At 38.0% G+C, this 25,006-nt stretch overlaps 1 protein-coding gene across 1 annotated transcript in view; it reads left to right on the top strand.

The window, feature by feature from the left end:
• The window catches only part of LCP1 (lymphocyte cytosolic protein 1), a 96,726-nt gene that overhangs the window by 7,720 nt on the left and 64,000 nt on the right, over positions 1-25,006 (top strand). The gene's annotated exons all lie outside the window — the stretch shown is intronic.

Below are 25,006 nucleotides of genomic sequence, written 5' to 3'. Positions count from 1 at the left end.
AAGTGGAGGCAATGAAAGCTAACTTTTTTTTTCCCCCTAGGAGTAGAACTGTGGAAGGCAGGAGAGTTAAAGGATGATTCCTTGAGAGAGGGCTAAATGAGGATTTTTCTTTAAAGATTAGCGTTTTTTTTTAAACATACTTTTAGGCAATAGGGAATGAACAGATAGGGAGAGAAAGAAGATTAGAGAGAAAGGAGGCCCGACTGTGGACACAGTCTGCTGTAGGAGGTAAAAGGGGATGAGATCAAAGGTATAAGAAGGGTAGTTGATCTTAATGTGTAAAATGATGTCAGCAGAAATTACAATAAAGGAAGAGAGAAAGGACAAGTGATGTTGGGGAGTTCTGAGATATAGAATAGGAGAGAAGGGAGAGCTCAAGGTAAATGGCTTCTGTTTTCTCAGTAAAGTATGAGGTGAGGTCCTCAACTGAGAGGGTAGGAGAAGAGTGCTATGGAAGGTTTGAAGAGTGAAGAGAAACTTTGGAAGTCTCCTTAGGTGATCCAGGAGAGTGAAGAGAAGGAGGGGGAGAAGAAGAAGACCTGGAGGAGGAGGAAAAGGAGGAGGAAATTAGGAAGGAAATTAAGTATAAATCTCAAGATGCTAAGGAGATGAAGAGAATCTTCTAGGGGAGTTGACCATAAGAGCTACTAGATAAAACAACAAAGTAGTAAGACACTTGCTTTCAGGGAGTATGAAGAGCATGATGAATTTTATAGTGTGACTTGCATAGAGTGCATGATGTTTATATATTTATCTACCCATCACAACCAAGTAATTGTTAACCCTGCTCAAAGTGCAAGATAGTCTCCCCTCTTAGAGAAGGGAAAAGAGCTGGAAGAATGATTTCCTGCATTGAAGTGTTCCTTTGGAAGAAGAGCTACAATGTGAAGACAAAGGAAATGGGTCAGAAGAGGCAGGAGAGAATTCTGACCCATGTCTGGAGGGTCAGAATATGGGCAGACTTGCATGAACTGAAGAGAGGAGAACTGAAGTGTCAGGAGGTTGGAGGGTGAAAGAATATGGTATAAAAAAGAAAAAATATGACATAAAGAATATGATATGAGAAAAATGCTCACTGAACACTTGGAAGTAAGCAACAGATATGAGGTTTTTAGTAAAGAAGAGGAAGCAAGGCCTTCTGAAGAAGAAACAGCCTCTTATCCTTCAGGGAATAGTGATACATATCCATAAGTGAGAGATGATCCACCAAGGGTCAAAAGAAGAAGACATGAATAGTGGTGGTTGGTGATTCCCTGCTGAGGAATACTAAGGCAGCTTTTTTGTTGACCTGATGCTAACAGTAAAGAAGTCCGCTATCTTCACAAGTATATATCTAAATCGTGACAGAGAATCTTTCAAGGCACATCCAGTCTTATGACTGCCATCCACTTCTGGTATTGCACATGGGCAGAAATGACACTGCTAGAATGAGTCTAGAAAGTATTGCTAAAATTAGAGAGTCTTGGGCAAGAACCAAGCCCTTAACAAACAAATAGCATTTTCATCACTTTTGTCAATTGAAGGCAAAGACTTAGAAAAATATTAGGGAAGTGAGTAGATGGTTGAGAAAATAGTGTTTCAGGACAGGATTTGTTGATTTGTCCTACAATTTGAACTATAAGAATGACAAGTTCACAACCAGGGATGGAAGGATAGCAAAAACGGGACTGGTAAGAAAGTCTTGGAGGCAGCTAGGTGGCCCAGTGGATAGAATACTGGCCCTGGAGTCAGGAAGACCTGAGTTCAAATCCGGCCTCAGACACTTACTATCTGTGTGACCTTGGGCAAGTCACTTAACCTCTGTTTGCCTTAATCTACTGGAGAAGGAAATGGCAAACTACTCCAGTATCTTTGCCAAGAAAACCCCATGAAGAGTCAGACACAAGTGGACAACAGCAAAGTGATTGCCCAAGAAGTTAAAGATAGAAACAAAGGTCCAATATATAGGAAAATATTATTTGCAACACTTTTTTTGTGATAGCAAAGAACTGGAAACAGAGTGGGTTCCCATTAATTGGGGACTAGCTTAAACAACAATGGTTATAAATGCAATGAAATGTAATTGTGCAGAAAGATATGATGATTATGAGGAATTCAGAATGTAGTACATAGGCATTAAACTCACTGTCTCAATCCCTACTTGAACTGCCATGTTAGGTCCGTAAATCTTAGTTACTATATCTCCCCTCATGGTTCTAGGGTTAACCCTGATGGATTGGGGACATTTTCTAAGTACAACTGCAATTAAGCCCTCATCCAGTGTGTTGTTCCTCTTCCCCAATATCAAATGCCAGGTAACATCTCACCAGTCTCAACAGACTAGCTGTTCTGTCTTTAATATCAGTTAACCAATGAACATCAATTAGCTTTTGCAAAGGGATATTTACTGAGAATATACAGTAAGAACTGAAGTACAAAAAACTCCTATGTAGAGAACACATTCTACTCTACCATCTTGGTCCCTGAGGAAAGTAAGTTCAAACTTAAGTGTTTTCTACAAACATTCCTTCCATCATGTTCACTTTTGAGTCTAGCATAGCTGATGGACCAGTCTTTTCATCTGGGGATTGATGTCTTAGGAACTGAGTTGGGTCAAGGAACTGGGATGGGTCAAGCTGGTTTCTTCTTCAGGCTGGCTTCTCCATAGATTTGGCTTCAGTAGCTACTTGTAGACTTTGCTCTAGATTCCTATTGCTGGACCTCTGGTGGCTTTCTCAGCCTTTCAAAGATCACAAGGTCACAATTTGATCCAGTCTGTCTCCAATATTCATTCACCTATTCTCAAGAGAGAATAGATACAAAGATACAAAAGAATTCACATACAGCCACATAATGACTAGGTAGGCAAGGGTGTCCCCAACCTAGCAGCTCACAGCACTCTTCCATGATACATTCTGGAAGAAGTCTCACCAGAAATCCATTTTGATTGCTGTGGGTAAGGAGTGCTGTGAGCTGCTAGGTTGGGGACCCCCTTGCCCACCTGCCTAGGTAAGTGAAAAGAGATTTCATTTGTTTTAACCTTTTGTGTGCATACTCAGTTCTAACTTAGCTGACTGTTAAGAAGCTTTTCATCATGATGTAGTAGGACACAATAAACACTTTATACCTGTAGTACTCTGAATAGAGGTGGGAAAAAGCCTCTCCTCCATGGAGAGGCTTCCATATTTCTGGAAGCAGGCTCACTAAGAATCCACTTGTATTGTTGCAGGCTGGTGTTTCACATGATCTAAGGTCTGGAATCTTACTGGTCATTTCTATCCATTACTAGAGATACATGGGAAGATTTGAATGAACTGATGAAGAGTGAAAGGAGCAAAACTGAAAGAGTAGTGTATATCATGGCTACACCAGTGTAAATGAAATGATCACTTAAAGAGATCCAGACTGAGTAACTGAGAAACCAAATCTGGCCCCTGAAAACAGATAATAAAACATACTTACCTCGTTATGGCAGAGGCTAGGGACTATAAGGGCAGATTGTTGTATACATTACCAAATGTGGTCATTGTATCAGTTCTTTTTGCTTTGTTGTTTTTCTGGTACAAGGTTTCAACATGGAGGTAGAGGAGGATCCTTTCTCATCCATCTTTTCCCAAAATAACTGACATAAGGACAAAAGACATCAAAAAAAAAAAGAAATGTATATGTCCAAAGTCTTGCAAATCCAATAAAAAGTACTTTAAATTTAAAAAGAAAGGGGAAAAAAGGAAAGTGGCTGTGTACATTTACCAGGCTAGTTAGAAGAATAGCATGAGAGCTACCCAGAATTTTACAATAGATAAAATTCAAGAAAGAGCCAGTAATAAAACATGTGACCGGGGCAGCTAGGTGGCGCGGTGGATAGAGTACTGGGTCTGGAGTCAGGAGGACCTGAGTTCAAATTCGGTCTCAGACACATAATACTTCCTAGCTGTGTGACTCTGGGCAAGTCACTTAACCCCAATTTCCTCACATAAAAAAAAAACAATAAAACAGATGACCTCTGGTATCTACAGTAATAGGAAAGGCATAGGCAAAGTGAATCAGAAAGTCAGGTCAGGCTTATACCTTTTTGCCACTCTAAAATCATGGGTGTGATTATTTACAGGCAAATATAGTATTTTATAGCTAAGAATTTTTCTCTGTGGCTATAAGTCAGTCATCAAATATCACAGATGCAAAAGTAGATGCACAGTTACACATGTGAATTTTTTTCTTGGTTTCAAATTGTATGCATTACTTTTGCCATTGGCTGCACTTAAGCACACAGCTCAAATTTTGCTTTGATGGTTTACAAATGTTTACAAATCTGGAATTTGGAGAAAGCTTACTTTAAATGCACTTGTTCTGTTTGTACATTTTTCCTGCCTCTTTAGGCAGCCCTTCAGATTCTACAAGAGTTCTTGGGGGTAATTTGAATTTGTAATGAGGAATGAATGGGGATTTTTTTTTGTTTCATCTATCACAACCCATGGAAGAGCAAATTTAGTTTTACTGGCATGACTTTACAAAAGGCTTCCATTTTTAAATAAAATCTTTGCTTTAGAGAGCTATGTGAGCTGTCATCCTCTATCTTTCTGCCCTCTCATAGCCAATTAGAAGAGGACTGTGCTTTAACTTCCTCATCTTCGACTTATTTCTCAACCTGCAGTCTGGCTTCCTACCCCACCACTTCACCAAAACTGCTTTCTCCAAGGTGACTGATGACCTCTTGATTGCTAAATTCAATGGACTTTTCTTAATCCTTATACTGCTTGAAGCAGCTAAGTGGTGTGGGTGGATAAAGCATTGAACCTGGAGTCAGGAAGGTCTAAATTCAAATTTGATCTTAGATTCTTACTAGCTATATGACCCTGGGAAAGTCACTTTAACTTCTCTCTGACTCAGTTTTTTCACCTGTAAATGGGGATAATAATAGCACTCAGGTCCCAGAATTGTTGTCGAGATAAAATTAGATATTTGTAAAGCACTTAACAGTGCCTGGCACATAGTAGGTGCTTAATACATACTTATTCCCCTCAGCTTTTGACATCTCTTAAACTTGAAATCTCTTAAGCTTCTCCTAACTCCCCTACCCCCCAACACTCTTTCCTTTCTCAAATTTTATGACACAAATCAGTCTCTCCTGACTCTGTTCTTTCCTATGCTATTCCTTTTCAGCCTCCTTTACTGGATCATCATCATCTGTGTTCCAGCCTCATGGTTGTCCCTTAAGACTCTTTACTGGGCCTTTTCTTCTCTTTCAGCAACTTTCCTCAGTGATTTGATTAACTCTCATAGGTTCAATTATTTAATGCATGATTCCCAACTCTATAAGCTGTTTCAAGCCCTGATCTTTCTCTTGATGTTCTATGGCATCAAACTTGCTCAACATACCCACTTGTATTTGCTATCAGTCTCAAACTCGGAGTGGTCAAGATCATTCTCTTTCTCTCTAAATGCTGCCTTCTACACTTTACACTTGTGATAAGGGAACTCTTTTCAGACAGCCTGGTTCACAATCTCAGAGTCATTCTTAATGCCTTACTTTATATCTCCACCTACACCCATAACATAATTCTACCTCCATAACATTTTTTACATACGTCCCCTTGTTTGACACTCACGTGATTGCCGCCTTTGTATAAGCCTTCATCATCTGTAATTAGTTTCCTTGCTTGCAATCTCTCCTCTTTCTATTCTGTCTTCTATACAGTTGCTAAAATAATCTTCCTAAAGCACTGGTCTGACTATGTACACACTCCCATGCTCAAGAATTTTCAGTGCCGCCCCTCCCCCTTCCCTGTTGTCTTTAGGACCAAGTCTAGATTCTTCATGTTAAACACCACAGTAGAATGTAAGCTTCTTGAAGGTAGGGAAGCTGCTGTTTTGTCTCTGCATCCCCAACAATTAACACAGTGGCTTGTACGGAGTAGGTCTGTAATAGTTGGATTGATTATATTGGCTCATGAGGAATTCAAATGCAGTTTCTTGATGAAACAAGTATTTTTATTAGCAAATACCTGTTCATTAAAGAGGGAAAAATATATATATATCTTGGTACCAGAATACCTTTCCAAATACACAGAAAGAAATGCTTCCATTATCTTTTTTGGTGCTATTTAGGCAACTTTCTGAAAGAAGATTTTAAAATAATTACCTAAGATACTAATGCATTTCTTTTTAAAAGTTGAATTTTATTTTTCAATTAACTTTCAATTCAAAAATTCATTTTTCTCTTCCTCACACTCATTATTATTTGGGGGGGTGAGAAGGAAGGGGAAAAAAACCTTTAGAACAATGCAAAGTAAATTTCCACATTAGCCAGTTTCTTATATCACTGAAATCACAAATCTAGTTCAAAAGAAGGGGGAGGGGGTGGAGAGAAGACTTATATGTGTGCTTTTGACTTCCCAGACTTCAGTACCATACCTTAAATGCCCTAGAACATCTATCACTCCCTATGGCCTTCTTACCTTGTAATATCCCTCTGCAGTGCCAGTCCCCTTCTCTCATTTGTGAGTTCCTCCCAGAGTCTCCATTTTGGGAGGGACCTGGGCTGGTCAACTTTCATTCCTCTCCTGATTGTACTACTGACTTTCTGGAGTTAAACATCACAACCCCATGCCCACCCATTTCCTTTTGAGTTCCCTTTTGTGTATTGTATTCCCCCATTGATGGTAAGTTCCTTGAGGGGAAGGACCATCCTTCTTTTTGCTTATATTTGTATCCTTAGTGCTTGCACAGTTTCCAGTACATTGTAAGTACTTAATACATGTTTCTTGCCTTGCTTTGCCTTATGTAGAGAAATTTTGCTCAATATGAAAAGCAGTGTAGAGTAGTGGATGGAGAACTGGCCTTAAATCTAAGACCTGGGTTCCAGTTCCAGCTCTAACACACACTGACTGTTTGACTTCTCATTTCTCTGGGCAACTCTGTAAGAGTCTAAGTTTCAGAGAAGGTACACATTTGAAATGGTAGCAGGAATTTCCTCATCAAGGAGTTCTCTGTACTGATGAAATCATGGGTACATTGCTATCTATCTAGATCAATAAATATGTATTTCTACCAGTTACTTATTTAAATTGAAAAGTTTAAAATAATAACCCTAAAAATAATGACAGATTCCTTTTTAAAAATTTAATTTTATTTTTCAATTAACTTTCAATTAATTAAAAAATCTATATTTTCTTCCCTTTACCCACTTTTTTTGGGGGGACGGAGGTAGGGAAGAAAAAAAAACAACTTTAGAACAAAACAAAATATATTTTTGCATTAGCCAGAGACATATTGCTGTGAAATGGGTTGAATTTGATTCTAAATCATTACCTCTCCTGAGACCTCACTAAGTTTGACACAAGGCTCATGGTAATCTCGAAAATAAGGATGAAAATAAGAGGTAAAAAAGGAAAGAACAAGATTAGATGTGGCCATGCCATCGCCTTGGCAGTGAAAGATATGACAGCTTTGCTTTTACAGAAAGGAGGGTGGAGTGGAGGTGAGGGGGTGAGTTGGGAAGGTAGATGTTGAAATGTGATGGTGACTTGGCCCCAACTTCAAGAGTGTAATAGAGTAAATTTCTACCTGACCTTGCAGAGACCCAGAGAAGGGAGAAAAAAGAAAGCTAAAGTCCTGTTTTTGCTTTCCTATATCCTTCCTATTGCTTTGGGCCTAGTCTAGGGGTAGGGAACCTGAGGCCTCCAGGTCACCTGTGGCTTGCTAGGTACTCAAGTGTGGCCCTTTGACTGAATCCAGACTTCCCATAATCCAAATCCCAGAAGGATTGGTCCTGTGAAGTTTGGATTCAGTCAAAGGGCCACACTTGAGGACCTAAAGGGTTCCCTACCCCTATCAACACAGATCACTCTTTAGAGAACTCTGTAAACAATTCCTTTCCCTCTTTTTAACATCTCTGTTGCTTGTTCCTCTGATTCCTTTAGGGGTTGAAAACAAAATAGTGACTTCTTAATTCAAACTCTGTGCAAGAATTGACGATCATTGGGCCTACTACCTATTAGTTTTGAATCAAGCATATCCTGTCCTCTTAGCCACAGAAAAAGCTGCCTCCTTAATCCAGTCATCTGTCCCATCACTACCCCTCAACCCTTTAGCAAGACTCATTTTTTTAGACATGTAGTTGAAAGGGTTGAAGATGATGGTGTGTTTTTATGTTCCCATTGTAAATTACAAGATACCGATTAATTGTGAAAAAAGGGTCTCTTTATAGTGGAGATATGGATGGGAGCAAAATGTATAATATTGATTGACAGGTGATATTCTGTAGAAGCTTCCTGTGATATTCTTGGTCATCATCCAGTTCCTTTTGCTTTTGTCCCACTTTCCCAGAGGTCAACCTGTGATTGATAGAGGTTTTTCTATAGAAGACTCCCATGATACTCCTGGCCATCATCAAATCTGTTTTCCTTTTCTCTGGTTTCTCATGCCAGTAGCCCTGAAGCTGGTATAACTGAAGGACATCATTCTCACTGTTCCTGTGCCAAAAATGCTTTTGCTCCACTAGTGATTGTCGATCCACAAGCAATTAGCATTCTCTTGCAATGCCTTGACATTTTTTCTAAAATGGAAATTTTCATTGATTTTACTTCAGTTTTCCCTCATGTTCCTCTTAATATTGAATAATGTCCCTGTGTTTGTATTCTGAAACTGATCACCCAAAACACCCGCTGGCAACATAAGTGTCGTAAGATAAGTTTTGTGATAAATATCTGGGACGCTGTCTGAATGTGCTTTTGGGAGGACCCCTAATAGAGTTGATGATCCATAAAGGGAGAGAATTGTGTGTTTTTGTATCTCCAGCACCTACTATAGTTGCACATAACAGATGTTTAATTTGTGTTTATTTAATTGGATTGAATTAATTATATAGATTTGGGAGTCTTCTATGTAGAAGTAAAAATTGAAGCTTTGGGGGTAGAGAGCTCACCAAGAAAAGAGGAGAGGTTTTAGGACAAAGCCGTAGGGGCTTCTCTACTGAAGAAGGGTCAGCAAGGGAGAAAGAGGAAAAAGACAAAGTGTTGTATATACATTATCTTATTTGATCTTCACAGCAACCCAGTGAGGGAAGTGGTACAAGTATCATTATCCCCATTTTACAGATGAAGAAATTGAAGCTGGAAAAGACTTGCCTCAAACAGCTAATAAGTATCAGGTGTGGAACTCAGAACCAGACCTTACTGATTCAAAGTCCAGTTTTCTTTCTGTTATATCACACTGTCTCAGAGGAGTAGTCATAGAAGTAGGAGGAGAACTAGGAGATTGTAGTGTCACAGAAGCTAAGGAAGGAATAAATATCAAGAATTCTGGGATGGTGAACCATGTCTAATGCTTTCTATGGGTGCTCTTCCAACTCCCTTCATGTTTCTCATAATCTATTAGAATATAGGTTCCTTGAAAGTAGGACTGTTTCTTTTATTTGTATCCATACAACATAGCACAGTGACTGTGTTTCTATCTAATTTACCTAAATAAGGAGTGATCTCATTTTGTGAGTTATAAATCTCATACTTTAAAATGTTTTACTTTATAAAGCAGAATTCCCCCAAAATTAACATAGATAATAAGATAGGAAATTTAAGGCAATTAAATATATAAGTACAATAAGAATAGTAGTAAGGCTTATCTGTCTGTCTGTCTGTCTATCTATCTATCTATCTATCCCTCTATCTATCTTTATCTGACAATCTTTGTCTGCTTATCTGTCCCTCCATCTAGCTTTATCTGTCTCTATCTTTGTATGTCTGTCTCTCTTTCCATCAATCTTTATTTACCAGTTTCTACCTATCTTTGTTTATCTATTTATCTATCTTAGGTGGTACAGTGGATAGAGCATCAGAACTTGGAGTCAGAAAGATCTGAGTTCAAATCCAGACTCATACACTTACTGTGTGACCTGCTTAACCCCTATTTGCCTCAGTTTTCTCATCTGTAAAATGACCTGGAGAAAGAAAGGGCAAACCACTCCAATAAAATAAGACCCCCAATGGAGTTGTCAGTAAAACCCCAAACAGGGTCACAAAGAATTGGACATAGTTGAACAATCAAACAACAATACATTATCTGTCTATCCATGCATCCATCTATCTATCATCTGTCTAATGTTGCAGAAAGTTCAAGGAGGATGACTACTGAGAAAAATTATATTGGCTTTGATCATCAGGTCATTAGTGACCTTTGAAAGAGTAGTTTCATAAAGAGGTAGAGGAGGTAAAGGTGGAAGCTAGACTTCAAGGGCTTTAGAGTTAACATGGTAATGCAATGAAGATAACAAGTGTCGATTATTCTTTTGAGAAGTTGGGCAGTGAGAGAGATGGGATGGAAATTCCAAAGGAATGAGAAAAGATTTTTGTTTGTTTTTAGAATGAAGGAGCCCTGATAATTATATTAATGTATCCAATTGCCTTAAATTTCCTCTCATTATCTATGGTAATTCTGGGGGAATTCTGCTTTATGAAGTGAAACATTTTAAAGTATGAGATTGTATAACTCACAAAATGAGATCACTCCTTACTTAGGTTTTTCAATGTGGGATTCATGGGAAATGTAAGCACCAGTTGGAATATCTGGGAAAAGGTATAGAATCACTTTTTAACTAAAGGAAATAAAGAAATTAAGGCAAGAGGAGGAAGAATTATCTCATTTTACCTGAGGAAAAACTAGGGCACAGACCTGCAAATACATTAAAACCTTTTAAATATCATAGATTTAGATAACATTTTACAGCTGATTTTTGTTCATATTTTGGAAACATGGTTTTTAAAAAAATGATTTTGGTTGGACTAGCAGGTGAACAAAATGAAAAGCGTGGTGTTCTTTATTCTTAATTTTGCTACTACCTTTCCAGTCTTCTTACTCTTTTGCACACACTCTGTGATCCAGTTACCCTGGCCTACTTGCAGTTCCTCTAAAACAGATATTCTATCTCTCCTCTCTGTACCTTTGTACAGGCTGTCTCCTGAACCTGGAAGGCTCTGTCCCCTCACTTCTGTCTCTGAGTTTCCTTGGCTTTCTTTAAGACTCAGCTCAAATCCTGCTCTCTGAGGTTGCCTTGCATCTACTCTGTGTATATCGTGTAAATACCTAGCTATTTTTATGCTGTCTCCCCCATTAGAATGTGAGCTCCTTGAGAATAGGGACATTTTTTGCCTTCCTTTATATCCACAACTTTTAGCACAGTGCCTGGTGTAGAAAAAGCACTCAATAAATGTCATTTTGTTCTTACAATTTTTGTATTTAGCAGGATATCATCATATACACAGATGCTCTTGTTTTGTACTTATATTTTTGTCAGTTTGTGTATTAAATAACTCAGTTGCAATACTTATATTTTTGGTAAGAAAATATTGTACTAGGGGCAGCTAGGTGGCACAGTGCATAGAGCTGAAATCAGGAAGACCTGAGTTCAAATCCAGCCTCAGACCAAACACTTGACACTAGCTGTGTGACCCTGGGCAAGTCACTTAACCTCAACAGCAGAAAGAAAGAAAGAAAGAAAGAAAGAAAGAAAGAAAGAAAGAAAGAAAGAAAGAAAGAAAGAAAGAAAGAAAGAAAGAAAGAAAGAAAGAAAGAAAGAAGAAAGAAGAAAATATTGCACTAATTACTCTGAGTTTTTATTGTTTGATGGTTTTGTTTCCATGTTGTTTCCCCCATTTATATGAAATTACTTCAGAGAATACTACCTCCCCCCATTCCCTTTGCCCATCAATGGAAGGAGGAAAGAGGAAGTCAGTAAGTATTTATATAGCACCTACTATGTGCTGGTCACTGTGCTAAGTGCTTTTTACAAATAACTCATTTGATCCTCACAGCAAAATTGCAAGGTAGGTGATATTATCCCCATTTTACAACTGGGGAAATTGAGAACAGAGGTTAAATAACTTGCCTAAGGTCACAAAGATAAATGTCTCAGGTTGGATTTGAACTCAGGTCTTCCTAATTCCATTCCCAGCTCTTTATCCCTTGTGCCACCACAATAAAAACAAAAATAGATAAACAGCATATGGGGTCCCAAATAATTCCCTTGTGAAATTCCTGCACAATCCCTTGAAAATATATGGTTCAGTCAACTCAAATCAGTTGCAATGACCAGTTTTAGTCCTAGAGAATTGATGATAAGACATATGTCCTTAGGATCATAGATCTATATATAGGAGGAACCTCAAAGACCCTCTACTCCAACTTTCATTCTCACAGCTGAAGAAAACAAAACTCAGTGAGATTTCAGTGACTTGCCCAAGAACCTATAGGTAGCCCTTGTCAAAGGTGGCATTTGAATACTGGTCTTATGCTTCCAAAACCTTTTCCATTATACCACAAAGTAGGAGACCACAGGTATAGAATGTTACATATACTGTCTGACTAGGTAATTTTATCAATTAGATTTTTTTAATTTTTTTAAAAAAAATTAGACTAGAGGGTTCCAAAGTAGGAATGAAAGACTGGCACTTTAAGACTTGAAACTATATTTTAAAGCAGCAATCCTCAAAACCATTTGGTACTGTTTAAAAAAAATAGAAAACTAGATCAACAGAATAGACTAGACAAGTAAGAATCAGAAATAATTGAACTCAATGATGTAGCATTCAATAATTTCAAATAACACAACCTAGAAAAGAGCTCTCCTTTTGGCAAGAACTGCTGGGAGGCAATCTAGACTAAATTATGTTTAGACCAACATCTTTTATAATATTCCATAATTTAATTAGAAATTGCTATGTGAACTGATTATTAAAGCTCATACTATTAAAAAATTAAAAGAGAAACATATCATACCTTTCACAGCTATGAACAGAGGGGATGGATTTTTAACCAAACATAATGATAATGGTAGTAAAGTATAGAGATTTTGCACAAAAGATAAAATAAATTATTTTGATTGTGTGATGTTAGAGGCCAGGCGTGCTGGCTCTCTTGTCCTTGATGGTGAAAATTTTTGTTATAAAACATTAGGAGGTGGGGCAACTAGGTGGTGCAGTAAATAGAGCTCTGGCCTTGGAGTCAGGAGGACCTGAATTCAAATCTGGCCTCAGACACATAACATTTACTAGCTGTGTGACCCTGGGCAAGTCACTTAACCCCACTGCCTAGCCAAAAAGAAAAAAAGAAAATTAAACATTATGAGGACCAGCAAGGGTGGAAGAGTAAGAGGCAGCATTAGGGTCCAGTCCTCTCCCACAATTACTACAATAAAAATTGAGGAGAACACCAGATGGAATGGTGATCAGAAAATCCAAAAAGAAACCACAGTGAATCAGTTTTCTGGTCCAAATCAGCACAGGGAGAAAGTCAGAGCCCTATGGGCTTTGGGGATGAAGTCTAGCTAGGAGGTCAAAATAGAACCCTTCCGTCCAGAAGATGGGGCTGATGCTCATAAGCATAAGTAAGTAAGAATGAGGAATAGCTGGCATCTTTGTAACTCTCAACCTGGACTGGGGTTGTGAAGCCTTACAGCACAGATTAGGAGACATCCTGAGGCCTAGGAGCTTTTGGGGTGCAGCCAGGAAGGCCCAGGAAGAAGCCTTCTATCCCGTGAATAGATATGAGCCTGCAGTTGCTGCTATGCACTAAGCAGGGTACTCTGGGCAGGGACAAACTACAGAACTGTTGTTCTGCCTGAAGCAGGACTGGAGACTACAGCTGTTTATTGGGCTAGAGTGTGTGGACTAGGGATGAGTCTACGGTTTTGTTGTTCTGACCTCAGAGGGCCATGGTTCCAACCTATGGAGACAGAAGCTAAGTAACCAGGAAAGAGAGTTTATGTGTGAAAGGCGAGCAGTTCTGTTGCTCTGAACCTTAAGAGACTTCCAGGTATTGAAGAGGAGCTGGAGCCCACAGCTGTCTATTGGAGCTCTAACCAAGGAAAAGCCTATAGCTGTATAGGGCAGTGATCATACTGAGTCCTAGATTAGACCACATAAGGTACTGAAAGTTTGCAGTTTAACAGCCTGAGCTGCCCTTGAAATTCTTAAAGAACACAATACTTGGGCAGCTAGGTGGCGCAATGGATAGAGCACCGGCCCTGGATTCAGGAGGACCTGAGTTCAAATCCAGCCTCAGACACTTATGAGCTTTGTGACCCTGGGCAAGTCACTTAACCCCATTGCCTAGCCAAAAAAAACAACCTCCCCCCAAAAAAACCAACCAAACAAAAAACACAATGCTCAATGGCAAGAGAAAGCAATGCCAGGACACCAGATAATATAGATTAGGACTGGACAAGGCCCAGACATTCCTTCCATAAATACAAAAGCCTAACTCTGACACAAAATCTCAATTCAAAAGTAATATTGGAAAAATAGATAAAGAAAAAAAGATTATAAATAATAATACAGATTATAAATCCAGGTAACCCAAGACATAAACTTTGAAGAAAAGAATATCTCCATAACAACTGCAAGTCTCAAACAAATACACAGTTTGGCCACAAGATCAACTAGAATTTTAAAAATGATATAAATTAAATGAGAGCTCTTGAGGAAAGATTTGGAAGGAAAATTAATAGCAAATCCTTAACCAGGTAACAAACAATGAAAATGAGAATGTATAAAACAGTACTCAGTAACTCCATGGGACACCTAGAAATAAAAAACAAAATAAAAAACCCTAAAACATAGAAGAAAATGTAAAGCATTTCAATTAAAGGAGGAAAAAAGCTAAAATTCATTGGACTAACTAAAAACTATGAACAAAAAAGAGCTTGAATACCATATCGCAAAAATGAAATGAATGAATTTTCATGAATGAAAATGTCCACACCTATTAGAAACAGAGGGCAAAGTGAAAACAGAAAGAATCATTGCTGGAAACTCTCAGGAAGGTCATGGCCAAAATATAGAGCTTTCAGATCAAAGAAGAAGAAAAAAAAACACTTCCAAGCAGTTGAAAGAAAGAGGAATCATAGTCCAAAACATATACCATGATAAAGGCCAAGAGAATTTGGAATATAATATTCCAAAAGGCAAAAGATAAATGCTTACAATCACTTACACGGGAAAAATAAGCCTTTGAGAGAAAAAAATGGACCTCTAATGAAATAGAGGAATTTCAAGTATTCCTAATAAAAAGACCGAAGTTATATAGAAACACTGAGGAATCAAAAGGAAAATGAAAGGTAAACTTATTGTTGTTCAGTTGTTTTAGTTGTCTCTGACCCCATTTGGGGTTTTCTTGACAAAGATGCTGGAGTAGTTTGCCATTTCCTTCGCCAGCTCATTTTTTAGATGAGGAAACTGAGGCAAATAGGGTTAAGTGACTTGCCTAGAGTCACACAACTAGTAAGTATCTGAGGCTGGATTTGAACTCTGGAAGATGAGTCTTCACGATGGCAGGCCCAGCACTCTATCCACTATTCAACCAGCTGCTCTAAAAAGTTAAATGTGGTTGAACAATTAGAAGGAGTTGCTCGAGGATGAAGTATTTACATTCAAATATGGAGATGAGAAAAATATGTTTCCTGAGAACCCTAATGTTATCAAAAATCATCGAAGGAATTAATTAGACAAAGGGTCTAGGATTAGTTTTCCTATGCTTTGAAAATCTTAAAAGAAGAGTGAATAGGGAGGGAAAGAGAACTCAAGAGAGAGGAAAAGAGAAAGGAAGGGGAGGGGGAATTTACTATCTCACAAAATCCAGGTGTGTAAGAAAATTATTGTACAAAGTTGGAGGAAGATATAAAAGGAGTTGGCATTACAGGAGCCTCATTTTCATCTGAACCAGTTAAGAAACACATACACACTAACACAGATTTTGGTGTGTAAAAATAAATTCAACACAATAGGGAAACAGGAAGTGGGAGAGAGATAAGGAATAAGAGGAAGGTTGATTCTGGAAGTTTAGTTGAAAAGGTAAAACTCTGTGGCAGATCGTGAAGGGATATTAAAAGGAAAGAAAAAAAAGGATAAGAACCTGTGATTGGCATCTGGGTGAAGGAAAGAGAAGAAGGGCAGGGGAATGGAAACAGATTGCTGCAGTATATATCATTAGTGCTGAGAATACTTCTATTTCGCCACCCCCTTCTTCGTAAAGAGCGGGATAAGGCAGAGCAAAGTGAGGAAAAATATAAGACATTAGGATGGAGGAAAATATGACAGTGATCCTAACTATGAATGTGAATAGGATGAATTCACTCCCAAAATGGAAGAACATAATAAAATGGATTAGAAAGCAGAATCCAACAAATACAGTGTTTACAAGAAACATTCTTGAAACAAAGTTTCACAGAAAGCTAAAATAAGGGACTGTAGCTAAATCTGTTATACTTCAACTGAATTTAAATGGCAGGGGTGGTAATCATGATCTCAGGCAAGACAACAGCAAAAATAGAATTGATTTGAGAGTTATAAACAAAGAAACTACATAATGCTTAAAGGCACCAAAACCAATTACAATATCGATATTTAACCTACATAGGTTGGAATGTCTAAAAGCATAAAATTTCAACGTGTTATAATGAAAAATAGTAAAACTACAGTCGTTGGGAACTCAAATGTACTTCCTTCCAGACGTTGGCAAAGCTAACAAAAATAATAAGAAATAAGTTAAGGACACTAACAGAATTTTAGATCTAACTTAGATATGATAGATCTCTGACAATTACTGGGTGGAAACTGAAAGGGACATATATTTCTTAGCAATGCATGGTATCTTTACAAAATTTGACCATGTTTTTGGGCATAAAAATCTAAAAAAGCAAATATAGAGAAGCAAATATATTAAACACATCCCTTGCTTACTACAATGCAATAAAATTATATTCAGTAAGGGCCATTGAAGAAAGAATTAGAAATTAATTGGAGATTAAAAGTTAATCCTAAAGAATTGCTGGGTCAAAGAACAAATCATAGAAATTATAATTTTATCAAAGAAAATGATAATGAGAAAACAACTCTTGGGATACTGAAAGTTGTCAGGAGAAAATTTATGTCTCTTAATACTTTGACAAATGAGAGAAAGAACAGACCAATGAATTTTGCATTCAACTAAAAAAAAATGCTAGAAAAGCATACACACACACAAAAAAAGCAAAAACAAATTGATACCAAAATGGAAATTCTGAAAAACCAAAGAAATAAATATCAAAAGTCAATCTAAATTATTAAGCACCTACCATGTGTCAAGCACTATGCTAAGTACTGGGGATAAAAAGAATGGTAAAAGACAGTTCTTGCAGTCTAGTGGGATAGACAACATGCAAACAATTATATTTAACATGACAAACTGGAAATAATCCACAGAGAGAAGGCACTAGAATTAAGGGGGATCACAACAAGCTTCCTATTGAAGGTAGGATTTTTAGTTGGGATTTGAAGGAAGTCAGAGAGACCTTAGTGACAACTTCTTGTCATCTTTGAGTGCATGCTAAAGTGAACTCTGTCACGTTGTTTACCTCTCCAAAGTGACTCTGGGAGCCATCCTACCATTTTGGTTTTGATTATGTCAAAACTATCAAGTAGGATGCCCATTTGGCGAGATCTCACGTTTAGAGCACTAACAGCAAAGTGAGAATTTATAGATGCCTTAAAAACAATTATTCTTAGCACCTCCTGTTCCCATCTCTGCCACTCTGTCACCATCACCGTGGAAATTGAAGGGGGCCATACATGCCTTAAGGCCATTTCGTATTTTAGTATGTTTCGTGGGTTTCTGTGGCCTATGTATTCCCTACCAAGTGACTAACCTATTATAATGAGCCTTTCCATACATTGCTAGGCTTGTTCTCCGAAAGCAGGCTTGCTCTGTTGGCTGGAACCATGCTCAAAGCTTTTACACCATGCTGGACTGGCATTGCCTTGGAAAATCTGGGGTTAGCACCACTCCATGATGAAGCATCAAAGTAGCATTTTGAACAGGACTAAGAAAATAAAATATATGGCTTACATTGATTGTTACAGGAGAAATTTAAAATTTAGGCAGTCCTTGTGTGTCAAAGCTATAATACATTCAGTATGGAAATCCTTATACATTTGGTTCCCATTCTAATCGGTGTTACCATATCCCTTTCTCCAACCCCTTTCCTTGCTCCATTTTCACCTTTTTTACATTACTCAATGTGCAATGGTTACTTAACATCTCTGTAGTTTGAAAAATGATGGCCAATTTTTTTTTTTGAAATTTTTCTTCCTTAAGAAAGGATTTTCATCACCTTAAGGTAAATTTTACATAAAGGATGGCAGAGGCACTCAGAAGGATAGGAGTGTTGTTTAGGTTTATGCAGTAATTTGTGTCAGAGTTAGTTTAACAACAAGAACAACAACTGAGAGCTGCTATATTCCTGGTAGATCCCAGTGCTTTTGACAATCTGTTTGCTCCCAGTAAATTAGACATTGCAGATACAGCATATCAGGCAAACTTAACAGAAGTTGCATAGAAGCTAACTTCTACACTGCAGGAAGTTCTTCTGGGAAGGCTTTGTTTCCTTTCCTGAATTTTAAGAAAACCAAAAACTTCCTCTTAGTGGGCTAATGCAGTGTTTACACAAAACTGTGGTTGTTGTCCTTTGAAATAGAACATGTCTGAGAAGCAAGCCTTCTCAAGTCTGTTTCTGACAGTGTTTTCTATCACTGTTCTCTCAGTCACTCAAGCTCAAAATCTGTCGGAAAAACCACTGGACTTGAAGCTGCAAGAAAACTGAGTCTGAATCCAGGGTCTAACATGTTAGCTGTGTGAAGCTGGACAAATCACACCTAACCTCTGCAATTCCGTTTTCTAATCTTTGAAGTGGGTATGTAATTACTTATGCTATTTACCTTACAGCAGAGGTTCCACACTCAAGGATCTCCCATCTTTCTTGAGGAGTGCATTTGCTTCTAAACAGGACTCTCCATTTTTGTTCTCTCCCTTTTTCCACACTACCACTACACACCACCATCAGATCATTTACCCTTAAAACACTGATTTTTAAACTTCCCATTGTCTCACTGTTATTTAAGATCTTTTCACATTTAGTCAAACGCTATAGGCATAGGCATTCCATAGAATAAAAGATTCATCGGTTTAAAGCTTTGAGGGGACTTTAGATGCCACCAAGTCCAAGCCCCTCATTCTACAGGTGAGGAAACTGAGACACAGAGAAGCAAAATAACTTACCCAGGGTCACATCCAAGGCTGAAGTGTAGCAAAACCAGGTTTTAGATCCAGATCCTCTTTCCACAGTACTGTGCCATATCTTCTAACTGACATATATAGATAAAGATGCAATAAAATAAGGTCAGTGGAGCTGGCCTTGCCAAATTAAGACTCCAGTGAAAATTCTTTTGTTCTAGAATTATAGGTAGGTAGTACCATCAACTTGTAGAACTCACGGAGCCTTTGCTATCATCTGGGCCAATCTCTTTATGGGTAACTTGATCAAAGAAGATTTTTTTATTTCAAGACTGCAGATGAGCCATGAAAGTGAAGGCTTAACCTCAATGGATATGTTGTAAACAATTTGAGTTTTCTTACAGGAAGGACAAGTGACAGCTTTATCTTCAGAGCAGGCATCACTCAGATCTATTTCCTTACCTGCTCTCAAAGTCTCTTATATTAGCTTTGCTGTTTTACTCCCACACAATTTTTAAAACTACTTTTGCTTTCTTTAGGCTTATTTTCATTTTTTCCCCTTAATATTGCTGGTAGCTAGGTAGCACAGTAGATAGAGCACAGGGCTCAGAGTTGAGAAAGATCTGGATTCAAATTCCTAGCGCTGTGACACTGGGCAAGTTACTTAAAATGCTCTCAGCCTCAGTTTCCTCCTCTGTAAAATGGGAATAGCAGTTGCATATATCATACAGGGTTGTCATACAGATCAAATGAGATAATGTATCTAAAGTGCTTTGCACATCTTAAAGCATTATATAAATGCTGGCTATTATTATTGATATTATTGTTTCTCTTGGTGACAGGCACCGTCATGATATGGTCCAAGTGGCAGAACTAATACAGATCTCTTGAGCCAATATTACATTTCCAGAACAGCATTGAAAGCAATGTTAATTTCATTCCATAATCTAATAGTTAATTTAATAATTTAATAGGTTTTTAATAGTTAATTTAATAGTTAATAGTCAATAAATATTTATTAGTCGCCTGCTATATGCTAGGCACTGTGCTAAGCATATGGGTACAAATATAAATAAAAACAGACAATTCTTGACCTCAAAAAGCTTACAGAATAGCACAAGCATGATAAAGTCCAATAATAGTACAGCTCTAATCTGTAGCCAATCAGAGGGGCAGAGAATGCTGATAGAATGTGAGTGCCAAGGCTGATTCCATCTTGCAGACTGATGAGGTCCTTCTCTAGTCTTTAAATCATTCTGCTTGTGGGTGATAAGGAAAGTTATCTAGATATCATTTTAATTTGTTAAATAAAAACACTTTTAGATGTGGACAGTTTCCATTCATTTGTGACTTCAGTAACAGACTAATTAGTCTCAATCATATTGTTGTCAGAAATAAGGAGTAAAGTGAGGTTCTTGTGATTGTTTTGGGTTTTTCTTTTTTTCAAATGGGATCTGTTATTTGTGTAGGTAACTTCCAGTGAGGAAACTCCCTTTACCAATGAAGATCAACAATTGTGCAACAAATTATAGGCTTAACGAGTGGCCAGAGGTTCTGAAAGATTAAGCAAAATCAACTTAAATGGATATAAAATCGTCTTCTGTACCATCAGGATTATTTAAACTGTGTATATAGATCCTCCTCATATCCGAGTTATGTTCAGTGAGTGATTTTGAAGTGCCTCTTAAGAACTTTTGAAAAGGATTTTTACCTTCTGATTTTATTTTGAATTCTTATTTTACTCATGGAAATGCTTCAGTGTTTAAAAACTTAATCAACTCATTCACTGAAGCACTGCTAGCAGTTTTCCCTCTATGTGATGCGGGAGAAAGCAAAGGAGCTTCAGTCATAGTCCTTGCTCTTATAAAATAGTTAAAAGACAATGAATAACCAGAGGGAAATTTAGATAACAGAATACTCAAAAAACAATGTCCATGTTTAGAAAAACAGAGGCAGTTCTGAAGTTCCACACTCTTTGTTGGGGACAGTCAGCATTTAGTGGTTATTACATACATTCTTTTCAGTCACCTTTGTTTTGGCCACATGTAGGTGGCTCAGAGGATAGAGTGCCAGACCTGGAGTCAGAAAAACTAATTTTCCTGAGTCCAAATCTGGCCTCAGATACTTATAAGCTCTGTGACCCTGGGCAAGTCACTTAACCCTGTTTGCCTTAGTTTCCTCAACTATAAAATGAACTGGACAAGGAAATGGAAAACTATCTTGGCAGGAAAACTGGACAAGGAAATGGAAACTATCTTGGCAGGAAAACCCCAAATGGGGAAATGAAGAGTCAGACACAACTAAAATGACTGAGCAACAAAAAAAATATACACATGTATGCCTATGTGTGTATGTATGTATGTATGTATATTATAGGGATCTAGCTGTGTTTTGGGAAGAGTAATCAGTTAGTGATTTGTATAATGGATTAGAACATAGAACAGACTTGTGATTTCATTGGTACAGGAAACTTCTGATGTGGAAATTCTCTTCACCAATGCAGATAGCCTTAGAAAGTTTCATGGGGGCACTAAGAAGTTAAATGATTTATCCAGTCACACAGTATGTGCCAGAAGTAGGACTTGAATCCAGGGCTTCCTGACTTTAAGACTAAGCCAATATGCTATGACAGTAGTATAGGTATAAGTAGAAAATGTCTGCTGGGGGCTAAAGTTCCTTTGATCTTTGTGTTTATCATTTACAATCCTAACAGGATTCAATTAAATGAACATTTAGTAAGTACCTACTATGTACAAGGCACTATGCTGAGTGCTGGAGGACACAAAAACAAAAGGAATACAACATGTAAATAGCTGAAGGAGAATAGTACAATAAAAAGATGCTGGATTTGGAGCCAGTGGACCTGAATCCCAGCTCTTGTTACTTACTGGCTTTATGTCCTTGGACAGTCACTTTTTCTCTCTGGTTCTTAGTTTTCTCATCTATAAAATGATGGGGTTGGACTTGAATACCTCTAAGCTTCTTTTCAGTTCTAAATCTATGGTCTTAAGTTTATAATACAAAGTAACTTGGGGCATGGAAGGAGCTTAAGGAGAACTTGTTTCGTGTTCTGCTGTGTGATCCTGGACAAGTCAAACATCAGGTGCCCCAGGCATCTCTCCAAGCCTAAGTTTGAGAACAGCTGCTGGACTTTACCAGAAGTTGCCATGCCAATAAAATCACTGGCTCAATTTATACAATTTTGAGGCAAGACAGATATAGTAACTGGGGGAATCGGGGCACTCCTCAGTAAGGAGACAGCACTTGAAATAAACCTTGGAGAAAGAGAAAAAATCTGAAACGTGAAGATGAAGAGGGCAAGAACTCCAGTTATGGGTACAGTTTATATGCATAGAAATCAAAAATGAAATGTTGCATTCAGGTTAGTTACTTGTCCAGATTGGCCAGCACGTAGAATAATTTGAAATAAGACTGGAAAGGTAAGTTGGATCCAGATTAAAGGGAACACTAGGCTAGAATTTCTATTTATCTTAGAGGTAATGGGGAGCCACCAAAGACTTTTGAAAAAGGGAACTGATGTTGTCAGATCTGGGCCTTAGGGAGTGATATGGAGGATGATCTGAAGAAGGGAAGCCTTGAGAGATGGAGACCAATGAAGAGGCTATAATAGGTGAGACATGATGAGAACCTGAAGAATTAGGGTAGTAACTGCATGAAAGAAGAGTAAGGGATTAATGCAATGGATATGGAAGGAGACTTGAAAGGACTGGGCAACTGATTGGAAATGAGGAGTGAAAGAGAAGGAAGAGTCAAGTTATGAGGTTATGAATCTGAATGGCTGAGTGGTAATGACCTTTAATACCAGTAGGATAATTTGAAGGTTTGTAAGGGTTTTGTGGGGTTGTGGGGAAGATAGAGAAAATAATGAATTTTATTTTATAATATTTATATATATAAAATAATGTTTATATTATATTAAGTTTGGGACACCTAAAAGCTGAGCAAGTAGAGGTGTTTAGGAGGCAATTAGAAATGTAGACCTATAATTAAGGATAGAGATCAGAACAGAGTGTATAGGTTTGGGAATCATCTTTGTAAAGATAATTGAAGTCCTGGAAGCAGATGAGGTCTAGGTAGAGAGGAAGGAGAGAGGCCCAAGGACAGAATCTTAGGGAACTATTCATACTTTGGGTGCAGGAGGATAAATGGTAATCCATCAAAGAAGACTTGATAAGGAGTATAGGCAAGAGGAGTACTGGGAAAGAGCAGTATCATGATGCCAAGGAAAAGAGGAACCATAGAAGAAAGGGATGGTCAACAATGTGTCAAAAATAGCAGAGGGGTCAAGAAGGACTGTGAAAAGGCTTTCAGATGTGCAAGTTAAGAGATCATGGCTTAACTCTATGAAAACAGTTTCAGTGGCATGGTGGGGTCAGAAGTCATATGGCTAGGGCTTGAGAAATTAATGGATGATGGAAAAAAAAGAGTCAGTAAGTGTAGATGACTATGAGTTTGACTGTGAGATGGAAGAGGAGTACAGAACAATAGCTTGAGATAATGGAAGTCAAGTGAAGATTGTTTTTAAAAAGGACACACATGAAAGTTAGGCTGTAGGAAGTGAGGAGGATGCTGGAAGAAGAGACTGAAAATGACAGGAAGAGGGGTAGTGATTACAGAGGATACAGAAGGAAATGGGGATATGGAGTCACATCTTCCTCAGAAACTGATATAAAGAAGGATCATAGGATCATAAATATAGAGCCAGAAGGAACCTTAGAGGCCATCTAGCAAAACCTTCTCATTTTACAGGTGAGGAAACTGAGAACTAAGGAAATAAAATGACTTGTCCAAGGTTACATACATTATAAAGAGGCAGAAACAGTATTTGAACCCAGGTCCTCTGTGTACAGAGTTAGGGCTCTATCTACTGTATAAAATTAATAAAGATGTAAAAAAATCTTTTGAAGCAATCCATGGGTGGCAAGGAAATTATTTCTCCAAAGATCAGTCTGGAAGAAGATACCAAAGTGAATCATCAAAAAGAACTTAGGGAAGTAGGTTGAGTTTATAAATTATAGGATCTTAGGTTTAGAGCTAGAAGGGACCTTGGAAGCACTAGAGGGAATTTATGTGACCCTGGGCAAGTCATTAACTACTGTCAGCCTCAGTTTCCTCATTGGTGAAATGAAGATAATAATAGCACCTACTCCTCAAGGTTGTTGGGAAAATCAAATGAGATAACGTATAAATGCTAGCTAGCCTTAAGAGTAGAACCGGTTGTAGTAACAGGTTAGTGAATATAATTAATGCAAATTCAGCTGGAAAAAAGAGAAGATGATCGAGGGAAAAGGGTAGGATTTCCTGAGGGCTTGGCAAAAATCAACTTTGAAGAAGATAAAGTAGACAACTTGAAGATTGGCACAGGTTAGCCTGAAGGCCAGAGGAGAAATCTTTGAGGAGCAAGGGAAAGAAGTGCCTTTATCAGCTAGGGCACCCAGGAATGCAAGGGTGGCTGCAGTAGGGAAGGACAGGCATCCTGGGGCCAGGAAGGAAGATGTCAATACCCATCTGGGGATCATATTCTAGGAATACCTGGGGATCTACAGCAGGAACCAGCTGCAGTATAGACTCATCTACCTTGGGCTTAAGAGCCTGGGTTTCTTAGTTTCATGTCCTACATAAATAGGACAATAGGCAGGAAAGCGAAGACTAGGAATGGAAGCTATATTCCCTCTAAGCTGTAGCAATCAAACAAATCTTTGTCTAGTCTTTAGGGTTCTTATTTTTAGGATAAGAAGTCAATGTTTATTAAAAACTTTTCCTTTCTTGTAGTTAGAGTTCCCTCACAAGAAAGCTGACTACCAAGACAAGAACAGGAAGTATGAGTCAGTTAAAGAACCCGAGTTAAAAATGAAGAGGCTTTATGACATTCATATGTCCATGAATAATTTTTTTTAAAATAGCGTTTATATTGCCATTTAAGGTTTGCAAAGTGCTTTACAAATATTACGTCCAGGTTTGCAAACTGCTT

Source organism: Phascolarctos cinereus, unplaced genomic scaffold (genome assembly GCF_003287225.1).
Source record: "Phascolarctos cinereus isolate Bilbo 61053 unplaced genomic scaffold, phaCin_HiC Scaffold_726;HRSCAF=1367, whole genome shotgun sequence".
NCBI classification, from domain to species: domain Eukaryota; kingdom Metazoa; phylum Chordata; class Mammalia; order Diprotodontia; family Phascolarctidae; genus Phascolarctos; species Phascolarctos cinereus.
The sequence above is the reverse complement of the archived record's forward strand: the minus strand, read 5'-3'. Positions and strand labels throughout refer to the sequence as shown.